The sequence below is a fragment of the Hyaena hyaena genome, unplaced genomic scaffold (assembly GCF_003009895.1).
Source record: "Hyaena hyaena isolate Hyena2069 unplaced genomic scaffold, ASM300989v1 scaffold_671, whole genome shotgun sequence".
In the NCBI taxonomy this organism is placed as follows: Eukaryota; Metazoa; Chordata; class Mammalia; order Carnivora; family Hyaenidae; genus Hyaena; species Hyaena hyaena.
This window is the reverse complement of record NW_024081302.1, coordinates 774,692-791,950: the sequence shown is the minus strand read 5'-3', so window position 1 is coordinate 791,950 and position 17,259 is coordinate 774,692. Positions and strand designations below refer to the sequence as shown.

The following is a 17,259-nucleotide window of genomic DNA, read 5'->3' as shown; positions in this document are numbered from 1 at the left end:
CCTAATCCTGGGGCTCCTGATGGCTTACTTGGTTAAGCCTCTGACTTCGGCTCAGATCATCTTCTTGTGGCTCATGGTTTCAAGCCCCACGTTAGGCTACTGTCAGCACAGAGCATTCAAATCCTCTGTCTCCCTCTGTCTCTGTGCCCCGACAAACCTAAGACTACTAAGACTATAATATACGTTCCCTCCCCCCACACTTAACACTGCATTACTAAAGGCCTATTTATAGCAGTTCCTTTTACCTAGTGTATCATGTCTGGCTATCAAGGAAAAGTTACAAGACATACTAAAAGGAAAAAATATAATTTGAAGATAATGTAAGCATCACAATCAGACATGACCTAGCTATTAGAATTATCAGACTGAGGGGGCACCTGGGTGGCTCAACTGGTTAAGCATCTGACTCATAGTTTCAGCTCACGAGGTCATGTTTTCACAATTCGTAAGATGGAGCCCCATGTCAGCTCTGCACTGGCAGCATGGAGTCTAACTGGGATTCTCTCTTGGTCTGTCTCTGTCTCTGTCTCTCTCTCTCTCTCTGCCCCTCCCCCACTCATGCCCTCTCTCCCTCTACCCCCTCTCAAAATAAATAAATAAACACATATAAAAAAAAACTATTAGACCGAGAATTTAAAACAACTAATATTAATGTGCTAAGGGCTCTAATGTATAAAGTATGTAGGATGCAAGAATATATGGACAATATAAGCAGATATGGAAATTCTAAAACTAAAGAGAAATGCTGGCAATTGAAAACATTAACAGAAATGAAGAATGCCTTTGACAGGTTTACTAGTATAATGGACATAGCTGAGAAAAGAATCTCTAAGCAGTCAAGAATATCTCAGTAATCAGGGCACCTGTGTGGCTCAGTCAGTTGATCTGAGCTCAGATCATGATCCCAGGGTCATGGGACTGAGCCCCGCATCAGGCTCTACACCAAGCATGGAACCTGCTTGAGATTCTCTGTCTGTCTGTCTGTCTCTCTCTCTCCCTCCTGCTGCCTCCCCTCCATGCTCTCTCTCACAGGGGAAACAAAAGAATATCTCAATAGAAACCACCAAAACTAAGAAGCAAAGAGAACAAAACTTACTAAAATCAAAACACTATATACAAGGACAACTATAAAACATATAACATATATGTAATAGAAATATCAGAAAGAGAAGTGAGAAAGGAACAGAAGAAATATTTGAAACAATAATGACAAGATTCCCTCTGAATTAATGTCAAGTAACATCAGCTTTTCCAGGAAGCTCAGAGAATGCCAAGAAGGATAAATGCCGAATAAACAAAAAAATTCAACAACAACAAAACAAATACACCAAGGCATATAATTTTCAAACAGCAGAATTAAAAAGATAAAGAAAACCCCTAGGAAGTAGTCAGAGGGAAAAACACCTTACCTATAGATGAGCAAAGACAAAAATTACATCCAACTTATCAGAAAACAATGCAAGAAGAGAGTAGAGCTAAATATTTGAAATATTTTAAAAAGAAAAAACCACCAACCTAGAATTCTGTACTCTATGAAATAATCCTTGAAAAGTGAAGTCAAAATAAAGACTTTGTCTAGCAAAAATTGAGACACTTTGTTGCCAGTAGACCTGTCTTGCGAGAAATGTTAAAAGAAGGTATTTAGACAGAGGGAAATGATATAGGTCAGAAATTCAGATCTACACAAAGAAAGGAAGAACATCAGAGAATAAGTGAAGATGAAATAAAAACTTACATTTCTTATTTTTAATTGATCTAACAGATAACAGTTTGTTCAAAATAATAACAGCAACAACATATTCAATTTTACACACTTTAATATATCCTGTGTGTGTGATTGTATATGTATATGACATGTATATATGCTTATGTATATATGTATGATTACATATAAGTGAAATAAACGACAGCAATGATACAAAGGATGGGAGCAAGGAATTAGGATTACTTTGTTATTACAACGTATTCACACTAAGTGTGTGTGTGTGTGTGTGTGTGTGTGTGTGTGTATGCATGTATACACATACATGGCAGTTTGATTTCATTGTAAATGTATACTGCAAACTCTAAGGCAACTACTGAAACGGGTAAAAAATAAAAAATAAAAGAAAGAGGGGCGCCTGGGTGGCTTAGTCGGTTAAGCGTCCGACTTTCGCTTAGGTCATGATCTCACGGTTCCTGGGTTCGAGCCCCACGTCGGGCTCTGTGCTGACTGCCAGCTCAGAGCCTGGAGGCTGTTTCAGTCTGTGACTCCCTCTCTCTCTGACCCTCCCTTGCTCACGCTGTCGCTCTCTCTCTCTCTCTCCTAGAAATAAATTTTTAAAAAAAACATTAAAATTTTTTTAAAAAAATAAAAATAAAAAATAAAAAAGTATAACTAATATTCTAAGAAAGGAAAGAAAATTAAACCATATCAAATGGTCAGTTCAAACCACAAAAGGCAGAAAACAAAATGGAAGATGAAAATAGGAACAAAAAAAAAAAACCAACACCAACAAATAGAAAACAGTAATGAACATGGAAGATAGTAATCCAACTATATAAATAATCACTTTGACTCTTCATGATCTAAATGTAACAGTTAAAAGAGATTTGGGGGCACCTGGATGGCTAAGTCAGCAGAGTATGTGACTCTTGATCTTAAGGTCATGCGTTTGAGTCCCATATGGGGTACAGACATCACATAAATAAAACTTTAAAAGACAGAGAATTTACATAAGAAACAAATGCAAAAATAAATGTGAGGCTATTCAGACTAAAAAAATTCTGCACAGCAAATGAGCCAATAAACAAGATGAAGAGGCAACCTATGGAATGAGAAAATATTTGCAAATCATATGAGGTATTAATAGCAAAAATATGTAAGAAAGTCTTCTAACTTGATAGCAAAAAAAAAAAAAACAAGCAAAACTATTTATTTATTTATTTTTTAATGTTTTTTATTTATTTCTAGGAGAGAGAGACAGCGTGAGCAGGGGAGGGTCAGAGAGAGAGGGAGTCACAGACTGAAACAGGCTCCAGGCTCTGAGCTGGCAGTCAGCACAGAGCCCGATGCGGGGCTCGAACCCACAAACCGCAAGATCATGACCTAAGCGAAAGTCGGACGCTTAACCGACTAAGCCACCCAGGCGCCCCCAAGCAAAACTATTTAAAAACAGGTAAAGGATATAAAATACATTTCTCCAAGGAAAACATACAATGGCCAATGGGTATAAGAAATGATGTTCAACCTCCCTAATCGGGGAAGTGAAAATCGAAACTACAATGAGATATCACTTTGCACTGGTTAGGATAGATAGCTATTACAAATGTCAAAACATAAACTTTGTCAAGGGTATAGAAAGAAAAGAACCCCTGTCCACTGTTGATGAGAATATAAATTGGTAGAGCCATTCTGGAAAACAGTATGGAGGCTCTCAAAAGATTAATAATAGAAGTATCATACTATCTAGCAATTCCACTTTGGGATGGATATATATATATATATATATATATAACCAAAGGAAATAGTATCACTATCTGAAAAAGTTATTTGCACTCCCCTGTTTATTGCGGTATCATCACAGTAGTGAAGATATAGAAAGAACTTGAATGTCAACAGATGAATGAATACAGAAAACGTGATTATAAGCGTGGGCGCGCGTGTGTGCATGCGCACACACACTCACTCACTCACACACACACACACACACACACACACACACACACAAAACGGTATACTATTCAGCCTTAGAAACAGAAGGAAATCCTGTCATTTGTGATGGAAAATGTGGATGAAACTGGAGGACATTATGCTAAATGAAATAAGCTAGAGTCACAGAAAGTAGAGTCACAGAAAGACAAATACCATATAATCTCACTTACATGTAGAATATACACTTTTTAAAAGTCTAACTCATAGTAACAAATAAAATGATGTTTACCAAGGGCTGGAGAGTCAGGGGAAAGGGAATATGCTGGTCAAAGGAGCAAACTTCCAGTTTTAAGATGACTAAGTTCTGGAGACCCAACGTACAGCATGGTGACTATAGTTAATAATACTGTGTTCTATACCTGAAATGTGCTAAAAGAGTAGATCTCAAGTGTTCTCATCACACACTCAGAAAAGGGTAACTACCTGAGGTAATGGATATATTAATTAGCTTAAATATGGTAACCAGTTCACAATGTACATGTATATCAAAAGATCATGTACACCTTAAAATGAACAATTTTTCATTGTCAATAATACCTCCATAAAGGTATTGTTGGGGAAAAAAAAGACAGATTGTTGGAGTGGATCAAACAGTAAGACTAGCTATATGTTGTCTATAAGAAACCCTCCTTAATTTTTTTCTAACGTTTATTAATTTTTGAGACAGAGCACAAACTGGGGAGGGGGCAGAGAGAGAGAGGGAGACACAGAATCCGAAACAGGCTCCAGGCTGTCAGCACAGAGCTTGATGCAGGGCTCGAACCCACGGACTGTGAGATTATGATCTGAGCCGAAGTTGGATGCTTAACCTACTGGGCCACCCAGGCGCCCCAAGAAACCTACTTTAAATATAAAGACACACATAGGTGCAAAGTAAATGGATGGAGACAAATATACCACACTAACCCTAATCAAAAGAAAGCAAAAGTAACTACATTTATTTTAGACAAAGCCAACTTCAAAGCAAGGAATGGCATCAGCGATAATGAAAGGCACTACATGATAATAAACGGGTCAGATCTCTGAGAAGATATAACAGTCTTTAGTGAGTATGTGCCTAACAATAGAGCATCACACTACATGAGGCAAAAACTAATAGAAATACAAGGAGAAGCAGATGAACCCACTATCATAGTGGGAATCTTTTGCTATCAGAGACAAACAGATTTAGCAGACAGAAAATCATTAAAGACACAGCTGAACTCAACAACACCATCAATCAACTGGATGTAACTGACAGCTGCAGACAACTTCATCCAACAGCAAACTCACATTTTTTCTATGCTCTCATGGTACAGCCACTTTGGAAGACAGTTTGGCAGTTTCTTACAAAACTGAATATATTCTTACCATACAATCCATTAATTGTACTCCTTTGTATTTACCTAAAGGAGTTGAAAATGTATATCCATACAATGGGGCGCCTGGGTGGCTTAGTCGGTTAAGCATCCGACTTTCGCTTAGGTCATGATCTCACGGTTCGTGGGTTCAAGCCCCACGTCGGGCTCTGTGCTGACTGCCAGCTCAGAGCCTGGAGCCTGTTTCAGTCTGTGACTCCCTCTCTCTCTGACCCTCCCCTGCTCACGCTGTCTCTCTCTCTCTCCTAGAAATAAATAAAACATAAAAAAAAAAAATGTATATCCATACAAAAACCTGTACATGGATGTTTATAGCAGCCTATTAATAATTGCCAAATCCAAAAGCAACCAAGACGGCTTTCAGCAGAAGAAGAGATAAGCTGTGGTACAGACAGACAATCGAATATTTTTCAGCGCTAAAAAGAAAGGAGCTATCAGGCATGAAAAGATGTGGTGGAAACTGAAATACGTGTTAGTACGAGAAAGAAGCCAATCCAAAAAGGTTAGATACTATATGATTCCAACTATATGACACTCTTTGATATAACACCAAGTGATGATCGCTTTAAAAATAATTCAAAATTTTGGGGCGCCTGGGTGGCTTAGTCGGTCAAGCGTCCGACTTTCGCTTAGGTCATGATCTCGCGGTTCGCGGGTTCGAGCCCCGCGTCGGGCTCGGTGCTGACTGCCAGCTCAGAGCCTGGAGCCTGTTTCAGTCTGTGACTCCCTCTCTCTCTGACCCTCCCCTGCTCACACTGTCTCTCTCTCTCTCTCCTAGAAATAAATAAATATTTTTTAAAAAATGATTCAAAATTTAAAACTTCTGCTTTAGAAAAACGCTGCTAAAACGTAACAAGTATCTAATAAAAGACTCATATTCATAATATAAAAAACTACCAAAACTCAAAAAGGAAACAAACACCTCAATTGAAAAATGAGCAAAAGTTTTGAACATACACTGTCACAGAATTCATATGGCTGGCAAACAAGTACACGAAAAGACCCTGAACTTTATTAGTTATTAGGGGAATGCAAATTAAAGCCACTGAGATACCATAACACAATTATTAGGATGGCGTTTAAAAAGCCTCCCAGTTACAGACGCTGACCTGGATTTGGAGCAAAAATGCTCATTCAATTGTGTTGGTGGTAACAACAACCAGAAAAAATATTTTTTTTTAATGTTTTATTTATTTCTAGGAGAGAGAGAGAGAGACAGTGTGAGCAGGGGAGGGTCAGAGAGAGAGGGAGTCACAGACTGAAACAGGCTCCAGGCTCTGAGCTGGCAGTCAGCACAGAGCCCGACGCGGGGCTCGAACCCACGAACCGCGAGATCATGACCTAAGCGAAAGTTGGATGCTTAACCGACTAAGCCACCCAGGCGCCCCAACAACCAGAAAAAATATTACAACCACTTTGCTAAACAATTTTTCTTCCCACTCCTATACATTTACTCAAATGAACTGAAACCTTCTGTTCACATAAAAACCTGTACATAAGGGTTTGTAGCAGCTTTATTCATAATCGCCAAAAATTGAGAACAATCAAAACATCCTTCAACAGGCAAATGGATAAAAAAAGCTACGGCACATCTACGGTACAATGGAATAGTAATTGGCAATAAAAAGGAATGAACTACTGATTCACCTAACAAAATGGATGACGCAAAAATGCATTTTAAAAATTGAAAGAAGGCAGCCTTAAAAGGCTACATCTGTTATTTTCTTTAGACGACAACCCGGAAAAGGCAAAAAAAAAAAAAAAAAAAAAACTACAGGAATGGGAAACAGATCAGTGAGTGAGTGAGTGAGTGTTGAAGGAGGAGAAGTTGATTACAAAGGGGCTGTACCTGGGAATTTTGAGTGACTTTTACTGCTTGGAAATTAAAAATAATTCAGTGAGGACATCAAGATGAAATCCAGGCTGACAAATAAACCCAACTACATTACAAATGTGTGACATCAGGTAGGAAAGGGTTCACATCAGGCAGAGAGAGAAAAGGAGGCGGACTGCGGCTGCAGGTGGGAGGCTGAAGAAGCAGTGGCGTTTGGGGGGGGCGGGGGATGAAGGTATCCCAGACCCGCCTGGGCCAGGTGCCATGCCTGCAGTCTCACAGACTTTCTGATAAGGTCCTAACAAAAACGCAGGGCCGAAAGTCCTCAACGGCTCCCTGGTCGGGACGCCTCTCACTCCTGAGCGTTTTACATTTCGTCTCAATAAACTCTTCTCGCTTTCCTCACTCTCTGTTGTCTGCGAGATTCATTCTTGGACACGGTGAGCCAAGGACCCTGTCCCACCCTCCTGTGACAGCATGACGTCACTGAAGGAGCGGGGAATGAAAGGAACTTACCCAAGTAACTCTGGAACAAAACCCGCGGTGCTCACTGGCTCCTCGAACCGGAAGAGGGTTCTAGCCGCTCTCCAGCACTTCGGTGGGGCTCTAGGGCTGGATCTTTCCGGGGCCAGCTGCCCTGTTACACGGCAAGCCGGACCTATGTCCCCGGGCAGGAGTGGGGGTGGCGGGCTGGGACGGCTGGGGGCCCTGAGGCCCAGGCGAGGCGCAGGGGCCCGGAAGGTGCTCGCGGCTGCGCTCAAGATCAAAGCGGAAAGAATGTAAACCCTGCGTAAACCCAACGTACAAGCAACGTAAACCCAGCGTACGCCCAGGTGAACCCAGCGTGAACCCAGCGTAAACCCAGCGTACGCCCAGGTGAACCCAGACGGCTGCAGGCCTCCGACATCGACACAGGGTCCCCGCTCCTCCGGCCACAGCCTGGCTGGGTTCTAGCGCTGGTTCCTTTCTATCCTACTTGCCTTCTAACTGCAGCTTTTCTTCGGAGCCCCAGGGCCAGAGAATCTGCTCCGGGTCCCTCGGTCCTGCCGGTCCCCACGGCCGTGCGCCGCGTGGGAAGTGGGGTTCCCCTCACTACCGGGACCAGCTTGCTCGGGGGCGCTTGCGCTTCTCCCTTGCTCTCCCCTTTTGTGGTGCAGAAGCTGCCCTTCCTCAGGAGGAATTGCTCTGTAAACGGGTACATTGGGTGTAACTAGGTAGACAAGCTATAGGTATAAATTTGGTGTGTCCGTGGAGGTGAGTTCAAAGGCTTCCTATGTCACCGTCTTGCACGGAAGCTCCAAGTCACTTTGGGAGCCACTGCTTTCACTAGATGTGGTAAGGGTGGCGTCAGGGTGGCTCAGCCAGTTAAGCCTCTGACTCCATTTCGGCTCAGGCCATGATCTCATTCTAGCCCTGCGTGGGGCTCTACACTGACAGCGAGGAGCCTGCTTGGGATTCCCTCATATTCTCTCTCTCTCTCTCTCTCTCTCTCTCCCTCTCTCCCTCCCTTCCTCCCTCCCTCCCTCTCCCCCCTTCTCACATACTCTCTCAAAATAATTTTTTTTTTTTAAATGCTGAATGGAAGATGAATTCTAGCTAAGAGTGATTAGGGAATCCTTTGTGAAGGTGGAAAATGATGGGCACGACTATGTGATATAAGGCAAAAAAACGTGGGGGGAGGAAGAAGGGGGGAGGGAAGGAGAGGGGGAAGCAAGAAAGAAAAAACAGGAACTGCACCAAAACGCCTGGGTGGCTCAGTTGGTTGACCATCTGATTTTTTATTTCAGCTCAGGTCATGATCCCAGGGTCATGTGATCAAGCCCTGCATTTGTTAAGAGTCTCTCTCCTCCTCTGCCTCTCTCCCCTGCTCTCTCTCTAAAATAAAATTTAAAAATTCATTTTTTAAAATGTACCAAAAAAGCACTGTATTATAGTTGATAAATTTTGTGGTACACAGGGCACGGGTAATTATGAAACTGCTTTCCATGTATACTAAGGTGGAGCAAATAAGTAAATATGATAACAAGAGCCAGGGTACAAGAGAAAAGTGACATGTAAGCAAGAGGGAAAGGCTAGACTAAACCCAAGTGGTGCTGGAATACAGCAGAGATATCAGTGTGAACTCATGTTTAGTATCTATAAAGAAAAATGAAAGTATACATGAGTTAATACACACGTACGTATTTGTATATGAGCTCTACCCAGTAAAGGAGCCTAGTACTAATGAACACACCTAATGCCCAGGTCTTGTTTTCTAAATGCCATTCTTCAATAGAGCTCTTTGAAGAAACGGCTTTCTCTATAGCTAGGGAAAGGAAAATACTAGATATGTGTGGAGTATCATTAAATGTCAAAAAGTAGCAAAGTGCATTTTTTTAAAGAAAGGATAAGGCATGTTAAAAGGGCAGAGAAGCCAACCTGAAAGACCTCTCAATGGCCAAATAAGGAACGTGAGCAAAAAAATAATGATGGCACTGGATTCGAATCTAAAGAACAAAATAAATACCTACAATTTGGTACTAATTTCTCAGTAAAGGATTCACCTTGCTGTTGAGAGCTGCGGCTTTTGCCTCCAATTCCTGGGAAGTAACTTCTAACCCTTGGGTGTCCTGCATAAGAAGAATGCCTTCGTTTATCTGGAGGCCTTGGCCCTTGCCAGATAATCTATGGTAACAGTGTGATTTCAGGGGTAAGGACTTTGCACCAGACAGTATCAGCTCAGCGTTCAAACCAAGGTCAAGCACATGTGATCAACCACATGACAAGCCCCAATAAACACTGGACACCGAGGTCTGGGCAAGATTCTCTGGCTGTCGGTGCTCCACGTGTGTTGCCACACATCATCGCTGGGAGAAGAAAATGCGGTCGGCATGACTCCGCTGGGAAAATGTAACCGGAAATTCTGCACCTGGCGTCCCCTGGACCCTGTCCTATGCACTTCTTCCCCTCGGCTGATTTTAATTTGCTATAATAAACTGAGTAAAATGACTTTGCTGAATCCTGGGAGTCCCTCTAGTGAATGATTGAGCATGCAGTCTGTCTTGAGGACCCCCAAGTTGGCAGTTGATGTCAGAAGTGAGGGTGGTCTCGGGGATTACCAAATTTTGCACTGATACAAGTAAGTTATTAAATAAGTAAACAAACAAGGTAGGAGAGAAGGGGCAAATCTTCCCTGCAGAATTCCAAAATAAAAGGGATGAGAGAAATAGAAAATCATTGTTAAAATACTACCATAATAACTGATGCAGGCAAGATCCACTGATGAATGTGAAAATTCAGGGGCCAACAGGATATTTGCATAGCCTCAAAATATGCTTCCAAATATATGTAAATTACTGTAGGGATTTCAGCGTATGTCCACAGACCATTTGACGCTTTTTCCTCCAAGAGGCGGTACATACGTCACAGGTATGTACATAGGTCAAAACACATAGGCTTGTATAATTTAAATATGTACTTTATGTCAAGTAGAGCTCAATAAAGCTGTTTTTAAAAAGAATGAGATGAAAAGATATTTTCATATATTAAATAAAATAAAATCAAGTCACATAAAAACAAGTACAGCATAATTCTCTTGACATTAAAGCAAAACTTCTTGGCTTATGCTTATAAATGCATTAAATACTGTCTAGAATATTATGTAATTAACAGAAACTGCTGTAAGAAAGAATCCTACTCAAAGCTAGATAAAATTTACACCTGTAATCTTCTATTTACACCCCCCTACCCCAGCATTTTTTACTTTAAAATCTTTGAAAATGGACATGAATTACTCGCATAAGGGTAAAGAAATTACATGGAACAGAAAGGTCTATGTCTGAAAGGCAAATGTGACCAAACACACAAAAGAGAAGTGCTATTTTGACCTTGATTAATGTTTCAAAATTGAAGTCTAAGTGAGATAATTGAAATAGAAGCCAAAAGAAAGTGGAATGTGAAATGCTACGTCTTTAGAAACTTGGTTCTTAATATTGATGCATTTTCTGATGTTTTTCTATAAATAATAGATCACAAAATGGGTATTTGGCACAGAGTTGCTTTTAGAAGTGCATTTTCCAATTCTTCACAATGCAAAAAAAGAAAAATGTAGTAGACACTAAGGACAAGACATAAAAGAATGCTGATAAAGTAACACAAGGGAACTGATTACAGACACACACGTCACCATTATCATCCAACTAGGTTTCATGCAAAAAACAATGACATATTTTAAGATATTCCATCAAAACAAAACACAATTGTAAATAACAGTTTGTCCAATAAACTACTTCCACATTCATCTCCCTAATAGCAGTGCTTTGTAAATCCTAATCGCAACCAATTCTTTTCAACAAATTATCCTGACAAGTGCTTTTCTGGCATATTTCTAACGGTAAAGATGGTAACAATAATCATGCCAGGTATGAAAGCCTGACCTATGCCAGTCACTGTGCTACAGGAGTTATATGACTGCAAATCCTTAGAACAATCTTGAAAGCAGGATATCTTATATAGATGTTTCTTAAAAGTAACAAAATGATGTTCAGACCTAAAGTAACTTGTTCAAGCTAATATCTATAAGAAAGTGTGGTACTGTTTTCACTCCAGTATGTTACCTTTTCATTTTTATGATTTACTTACCAGAAGTAAATTAATCAAACAGCTATTTTCCAGACACCATTCTAGGCTCTGCGTATCCAAAGAGAAGTGCCTTTCAGGAACTCAATCCACGAAGCAGCATAGGAAGCAATGCTAAAGCCAGAGCTATGCAGAGGACACTGAGAAAGCGGAAGGGGCACCTCACCTCTTCAGAGTGGGGCCAGGGGCAAAAGGAAGGAAAAGAGCAAGCGAGCAAGGAGGAGGTGGGAGGCTTGTCTTCCCAGAAGCACCTGGCTTGGTGAAATCTAACAAGAATTAGACAAATGAGGAAGGAGAGAAAGCCTTCCAGGGAGAGACAATTAGACGAAGTAAGGGGAGAAGAAGCCCTACGGGAGGGATATGCATTTGTTTGAGGATCCCTAGACAAGAATGTGATTGGATGCAGGAGACACACCTTCCTCAGTCCCTTCAATTCACGAGTGCTAATCAGCACCCCCCAATGTCCTACCACTTAGCCTCTATTCCACAGCCCGCCTCCCCCTAGGCAGCGCCACAAATTCTCACTGAGGACCCTGAGCAACTACAACTTCATCACCTGTTTAGCAGGGCCTCTCCTTGTAGCAGAGCTTCTCATGTCTCCCGGGAAGCCTAGGTGACAGGCACACCTAATCCAGCTACCATTGACTTCAAGGTAGGCCATGGTGTTTTCCTTTCAGATGCACGGAAACCTCAGATACCAGAAACCTGAACTTCCTTACAAGTGTTCCCCACACCTATCCTGGGTGTGTCCTGACCGGAGGGTCCCATGTTCTGTAAGTAAGTTCAGCAACACGTGGGCTGTTAAAATGCTCCTGGATGCTGTTCATCTGATCACCACCTAAGACATCCATCTTCCCTGGGCCTGTTGAGAACTAGTGGAGAAAAATCACACAATGGCACAGATTGGTACCACTGGAAAGTCGTGGTTACATGTTTCAGCTGGGCCTGCGGCAAGGCTCCACAAAGTAGGAATAGGAGACATATTCAAAGTTATAGTAAGGGTTTTTTGTTTTTTTGTTTTTTTTTTGGAAGTAAAGGAAAATGCTAATGTGTGGCTACTGTGTTTACTACGGTTTGCCACATTCTAGGACTGATTCAGAAGTGACTAATACCTAGGCATATTGTGAGAAGTCACTGAGTTTCAAGGACAAAGAATCCTCGGAAATCCAGGTATAAAAACATTACCTATAAAAAGGTAAAACCATGTTGGCCTTGGCCTTCAGCACCACAGCAGTGGTTGCTAGGAGACGGTGGTTCAAGCACCACAGTGGTTCTCTAGTTTTGGTGGAAATTCGGAGAGTTGGAGTAAAATGCAGACAGCTGACGCTCACTCTGCATGTGACCCCACTCAGTACGTCTTGGATGGAACACCATTTGTTCTCACCCTGGGAGTTCTTGACTTACACTTTAATGCTGATCAACAGAGATAGGAGAAAATGTGATACTACAGATCAGGTATTCATCTTGTGTGTATAAGACAGCATAAGTCTGAAATATAAAAGGTTTCAAAGAGAGAGAACACTCACTAGCCATATTTGAAGAAAAAATCCATCCAATGAAAGGACAGATCCAAATAAACAATTCTGGAATGAAGAACTATGATCTAAAATGGAGTATGGCACTGCAATAGAAAACTGAGCACTAACAGCTGTGGTATAGAAGGCAGTGTAAATGACATAAATCTCAACATAAGGGGATAGGAACTTCTGCGTCCCGGCATCCTCCAGCAGTACCGCTGCCAGGAAACAATCCAGGTTATACTTTTTCTCAGGCCTTATTAGGTGCTGGGCATGGTGCTACACAGTATGTGCATCATCTCCTTCAATTCTTACAACCTGGGGCAGGGAACTGTCACTCTGCTTCAATATAAGGATACAGGCAAAGAGTGAGTAAACTTATGCTCACCCAGTTAATTTGGTCAGAGCCTAAGATATTTGACATTTTTAACGTGGGTAGGATTACTGTGTCTTATGAAAACCCTTTAGGATTCTAGCATTTTACTACTCTGTCTTAATCAGTAAGCTGTGTCAGAGCTTACTGGGGGAGCCCTTCCTCCTTTTCTCTACCCCGACCAAGACCAACAACTGTGTTATGGCGTCTCAAGATACATTGCTAATCTCCAGGAATTCAGGGTAAGCGTGGAGAAGGGAGAAGTGGTGCCATCTTCCACTTCAACTTAGACCCTAAAGTAGTAGCTCTCAAACTTTTATATGCAGCTAATTCACCTAGGGGATCCTGTTAAGTTGCAGCTGCTGATCATGTGAACGCAGGGTGGAATGATGACAGGACTTAAGTTCCCAGGTGAAGTTGATGGACTACACTGTGAGGAGCAAAGCCCTAAACCACTAACTCCAAACCAGCTTCTCAGGAGAGCTAACTGAATGGCAGGAGCTGTTGTGGAGCTATTAATAAAGGGGTACTTTGATTCAAATACCTTTTCTTTATGTGTGTTAACTGCCTCTGGAAACCTAGAAGGGGGGAGATTTGAGGAGAGAGACCCATGGTGATTGGCACACGTTTCCAACCCTTAGGAGGTTCCTGGTTGTTAACGGGAGTAACAGCAAAAATATGCCTAACATCTTTAACAAGTGAAAACTAACAAACCTCTGGAGGTGAGGAGAGCTGAAGTGCTTAATTTCTCTGCTTTTCATAGTAAGGATGGATAATGTTTAAAGTACTAAGTGGAGATGTAAATACAGACTGTTTAAAACGACAATAGCAATGACTAAGAGAATGGCAAAACAAGTAATTCCAGGTGCCAGTGGATCACAGGCAAGGCCATATGGGGTGTCCTGGGACAAAGAGCCCACAAACTCTCCAGGTCTAAGGGGTCAACAACCCAAACTGTTAGGTACTCCTTGCCATGAAAACCACACTACCTTTTGGGGAGCCTGGGTGGCTCAGTTGGTTAAGCATCCGACTTCGGCTCAGGTCATTTATCTCACAGTTCATGGGTTCGAGCCCCACGTCGGGCTCTGCGCTGACAGCCAGCTCAGAGCCTGGAGCCTGTTTCAGAGTCTGTGTCCGCCGCCCCCCCCACCCCCCACCCCGACCTTCCCCTGCTCATGCGGTCTCTCTCTCTCTCTCAGAAATAAACAAAACAAAAATAAATAAATAAAACACACTACCTTCGGGGCGCCTGGGTGGCTCAGTCGGCTGGGTGTCTGACTTCAGCTCAGGTCATGATCTCACGGCTTGTGAGTTCAAGCCACGTGTCAGGCTCAGAGCCTGGAGCCTGCTTTGGATTCTGCCTCCCTTTCTCTCTGCCCCTACCCCACTCACACTGTCTTCTCCCCTTCAAAAATGAGCATTATGAAATACTTAACAACAACAACAAAAAAACCCATACTACCTTCAATTACGTTGAACCCTTGAAACTGCCGGTATTTAGCAGTTTTTGACTTTGAAAAACAAAAATTCCAGGCGCTTCTTCAACCTAATTCCCTAACACTTCACAGGAGCAGAACCTATTTTTTTCTTGCTCACTATTGTATATCTAGTAGTAAATACACTTCCTGGGACATGGTCTAGATATTTAACAAACACACATGCTGAAGAAAGTGAGAGGACCCAAGACTCAAGAAGTAAAAATGTATAAAAATGGCATTTTAAAAAATCCTAGACAAAAAGTGACTTATCTGCTATTCTACCACATGGACGAGGAATTTAGCTCCCAGCAATATTAGTATATATCATTAAATACCCTGGTAGTTCCGTGAAATTTATAATTGAATTCATATAGTTCACTCTATGGGAAAAATATTCCATGTTTAACAAAATCTTAGTCATAATTCATTAATGACTAGTAAGCTAGGCTTAAAAATTAGTTTGCTGCTAACTCCTGCCACATGATTGTCATTTATTGGTCTAAATTATTCTCGTTTCTCTATGCACATTGAGTAAATATATGACTTTTCCCAAGAAATGTTCCTTTTACAAGTTCCTAAGTGACTCCTTTTGAAATAAGATTCAGTTAAGGCAGAAAAGTGGGTGGATGGCGAGTTTTATAGATTCTTCGTTAAGTGTTAACCAGTGGTGTCCATCAGTGTCGGCTGCTAAATTTGCTTCACAGATATACAAATATTTGTTTACTGTACCATGGTTTCTAATAGGAAACACTGAAAATGCAAATCCAGTAAAACCTTGGATTCCGATGAACTTCTGTGAGTGTTCCGCCAAGAGGAGCAAACATTTCTAATACAATTTAACTTGATAAACGAGAGTGGTCTTGCAATACAAGTAGTACCTGATGCCTTAACGTCACATGTATAGCTATATTATAGGGGGATAAACTATGGGGTATAATGCAACCATTAAAAATCAAAATATGGCTGCATATAGCGTACTTTAAACAACCAGGCACTATTCTCTAAGGGCGTAGGTATGGTAACAATTTTAATCTTCATAACCAATCTATGAGGTAGGTACTCTCACATTAGGTCAAACAGTTACACAGTGGAGTTGGGATTCAACTAGGCTGTCAGGCAGAATCCATGCTCTTACAACCTTTATGGTGCACTCCACGCGCACAGCATAGGGAAGTACCTACATTGGTGACTACTATTGGTAAAATCATCTCTATTTTAGTGAAAAAGAAAATTAAAAAAAAAAATTTTTTTTAACGTTTATTTATTTTTGAGACAGAGAGAGGCAGAATGCCAGGTAGGGAGGGGCAGAGAGAGAGGGAGACACAGAATCTGAAACAGGTTCCAGGCTCTGAGCTGTCAGCACAGAACCCGATGCAGGGCTCGAACCCACGAACAGAGATCATGACCTGAGCTCAAGTTGGATGCTTAACCAACTAAGCCACCCAGGCGCCCCTGAAAAAGCAAATTTCTGAAATCATTTGTTTTCCCTTTTTTTTTTTTTTTTGAGAGGGGGGTTGTGTATCAAAAATGTTTGCAAGGACAAGATATTAACAGTGGTTTCCACTGAGGAAACTGGGTGGGAGTCTGGAAATGGGAATTTATTATTTTTCAATTTCTTTACAAGCATGTGTTTTGTAATAAATATAGTATGCCGCAGTTACACAAACCCCTTCCTTCCCTCCCAAGCCGCACATCATCTATGGCACACAAACAAGCACAAAAAAAAAAAAAAAAAAAAAAAAAAAAGGGACATTTTCCTAGTGCTATCATATTAGCCACTACAGTCAGCGTAGGGCCAAGTATTTTATTTTAAAAAGGGTTTTAATGGATTCTAGGTTAATCAACATTATTAAAAAGTAAAGTTTACTTACCTGTAATTTAGTCTGGATTTATCACATAATTTACTTCAACACCACATTTGTACAATGTCATACTTAAGTTTATGTCCATATACTAAAATATTGCAACCACTTAAATGGAAATAGTTTAAACATTCTGCATAGGTACATTTTCATGTGATATTAAACTTAATTTGAATTATTTGATGGCCCCAGGCCTTTATTATGATCAATGGGCCATTTCTACCAGGAGTCTTAGCTATTCCTTATCCTCTACTGAGTATACTGCTCCTCAGGTACCCAAGTTGGAAAGTCATAATTAACCTGGTCAAGTAGTGTGTTTAAATTAAGTAATAAATGTGTATGTGGAAGAGAACCTGACAGTGGAAGAGAACCTGACAATGTGTAGATTTTTCAAAATCCCTTAATCTGAATGTAAGAGATTCTGAAAGCCGATGTTTTCAAATGTCTGGCATCTCAGACTGAGTTCAGTGTGACTGGATTTTTAATGCAAGAGCTTGACCACCTGAGGTATCCATTCAGTGCTGCT

At 41.2% G+C, this 17,259-nt stretch overlaps 2 long non-coding RNA genes across 3 annotated transcripts in view; one reads left to right on the top strand and one right to left on the bottom strand.

Annotated features, from left to right (window-relative positions):
• The window catches only part of LOC120220104, a 233,201-nt gene extending 225,460 nt beyond the window's left edge, over positions 1–7,741 (bottom strand). The window contains exon 1 of one of the 2 annotated variants that reach the window (XR_005525465.1): positions 7,403–7,741. This is a non-coding gene — a long non-coding RNA (uncharacterized LOC120220104). The remainder of the gene's footprint in view (positions 1–7,402) is intronic. The other variant, XR_005525464.1, reaches the window with a different exon arrangement.
• On the top strand, positions 7,703–9,884 carry LOC120220106. Its single transcript, XR_005525466.1, has 2 exons — positions 7,703–7,762; positions 9,574–9,884. It is a non-coding gene; the product is annotated as an uncharacterized LOC120220106 (long non-coding RNA).
• Positions 9,885–17,259: the final 7,375 nt, after the last annotated feature.